The 2440-nt window shown below is 39.4% G+C and overlaps 1 pseudogene; it reads left to right on the forward strand.

Annotated features, from left to right (window-relative positions):
* Positions 1 to 1815: 1815 nt before the first annotated feature.
* Positions 1816 to 1964, forward strand: LOC134391474 (U4 spliceosomal RNA; annotated as a pseudogene).
* Positions 1965 to 2440: the final 476 nt, after the last annotated feature.

The following is a 2440-nucleotide window of genomic DNA, read 5'->3' on the forward strand; positions in this document are numbered from 1 at the left end:
CGCTGTGCCATGGAGTGATAAAGCAACCGTCCATCTTCCTGTCGAAGAGTTTGATGTGCTTTCATGGTTGTGAATGAAACTCTCTCAGATTGGGTTTTTAAAAGAGTTGCGATGCCTTCCTGCATCCGCAGGCCAATGTTTCTGTGGTGACTGCTCTGACGTGGTGTGGTACACATTCCTAGTTTTTGTGGCTGCCTCTCATCTGATCCCCCTTCCTATATTTGGGGAATTCCCTACCATTTGAGCTTTAGTAAAAAGCAGGGCTGGCGTCCTACTGTAGAAGCAGAAAGACCAGATATGTATTGTCTCAGCACCTCTTGAGCAAGGGCCCTCAGCCTGGTCTATAGCACAGGTCCACTGGGGATTTTTCACTCAGGAAACAGTAATGCAAACAAAGAAGCAGGAAGACAGAGAGTTAATTTTAATACAGTGATATCCAGTTTTCTTGCCAGGGGTGGCGTCCAGTGTCCACCGCTGGCAGCAAGAGAGGCTTCGTCAGGCTGGTCCTATGGTACGATTTGGCAGTGGTTATGGCTCCCTCTCTCCCCTTTATTTATGCCCATTTTCAGACCTTGAGTCTCCAGGAAATCCTGTGAACCACCCAACTCCTTCTTTTGGTCGCTCGGGCCCAAACTTTGGAGACGTCCTTGAGTCTACCCTGTAACTATATTCAACCCATCAGGAAATTCTGAAAGTGGCCTGTCTCCTCCACCGGTACTCCCTGGCCCAAGCCACCATTGTCCCTCATCTGGATTACTTGCAATAAACTCTTTTTTAAAAAATTAATTAGGGCTGGCTGGTTAGTTCAGTTGGCTAGAGCGTGGTGTTATAACACCAGGGTCAAGGGTTGGGATCCCCATACTGGCCAGCTGCCAAAAAAATAAAATAAATAATAATTAATTACATGTTTTTAATTGACTGAGAAATTGTATATATTTATTGTGCACATGATGTGTTGAAATATGTACACATTGGGAAATGGCTAAATTGAGCTAAATAACATATGCATAACCTCACAAACTTTGTCATTTTTTGTGATGAGAATACTTAAAATCTACTCAGTGATTTTCAAGAACATAATACATTATTATTAACTATAGTCACCGTGTTGTACAGTGTATCTCTTGAACTTATTCCTTCTAACTGAAATGTATCAGCCCCTGGTAACCATCTTTCTATTCTCTGCTTCTATGAGTTCGACTCTTTTAGATTCTACATGTAAGTGAGATCACACAGTATTTGTCTTTTTATGCCTGGCTTATTTCACTTAATGTCCTCCAGGTTCACCCATGTTTTCACAAATAACAGGATTTCCTTCTTTTTTAAGGCTGAATACTATTTCATCATGTACAAGGGTACTTCGAAAAGTTTGTGGAAAAAATAGAATTAAAAGATAATGTGAATCTTTCCGTGAGCTTTTTGAAGTACCCCCATCTACCACATTTTCTTTATCCGTTCACCTGTTGATGGACATTCAGGTTGATTCCTTACCTTGGCTATTGTGAAGAATGCTGCAGCGAACATGGGAGTGCAGGTATCTCTTCAACATACTGACTTAATTTCCTTTGGATATACTCATATATACTCAGAAGTGGGATAGCTGGATCATATGGTAGTTCTATCCTTAATTTTTTGAGGAACCTCCATAGTGATTTCCATAATGGCTGTACTAATTTACATACCCACCAATAGTGTGCAAGGATTTCGTTTTCTCCACACCCTCTCCAACATTTCTTATTGTTTGTCTTTTGGATAATAGCCATTCTAACTGGTGTGAAGAGATATCTCATTGTGGTTTTAATTCATATTTCCCCAAGCTTTGTGCATGGGAGTATCATAGCCAATAAGGTTTATCCCAGGTATGTTTATTACTAAATGAAAACTTTTCCCAATGACCCACCCTGATGACTTACAATATAGTCAGTATTGGCAATTTTTGACAAGGATCTATGGAGACTGAATTCTTAAAATATTTACATTTCCTGGGTGAGTAGTGATGTTGGGCAGTGTTTTATATATCTGTTGGCCATTTGTAGGTCTTCTTTTGAGAAATGTCTATTCAGGTCCTTTGCTCATTTTTAAATCAGGTTATTTGTTTTCTTGCTATTGAGTTGTTAGAGTTCCTTATATATTTTAGATATTAACTACTTATCAGATTATAATTTGCAAACATTTTCTCCCATTCCATAGGTTGCCTCTTCACTCTGTTAATTATTTCCTTGGCTGTGTGGAAGCTTTTTAGTTTGATATAGTCCCATTTGTCTATTTTTGCTTTTGTTACTTGTGCAATAGCACCTTAACTGGTCTCTCTGCTTTCGCTTTTGTTCTCATACAGTCCTGTCTCCACACAGTCAGTGATCTTTTAAAATCATAAGTCAGATCATGTCACTCCTCTACCCCAAAACACTCCATAGCTTCTCATTACTCAAACTAAAATCCA

This window comes from Cynocephalus volans, chromosome 11 (assembly GCF_027409185.1).
Source record: "Cynocephalus volans isolate mCynVol1 chromosome 11, mCynVol1.pri, whole genome shotgun sequence".
In the NCBI taxonomy this organism is placed as follows: domain Eukaryota; kingdom Metazoa; phylum Chordata; class Mammalia; order Dermoptera; family Cynocephalidae; genus Cynocephalus; species Cynocephalus volans.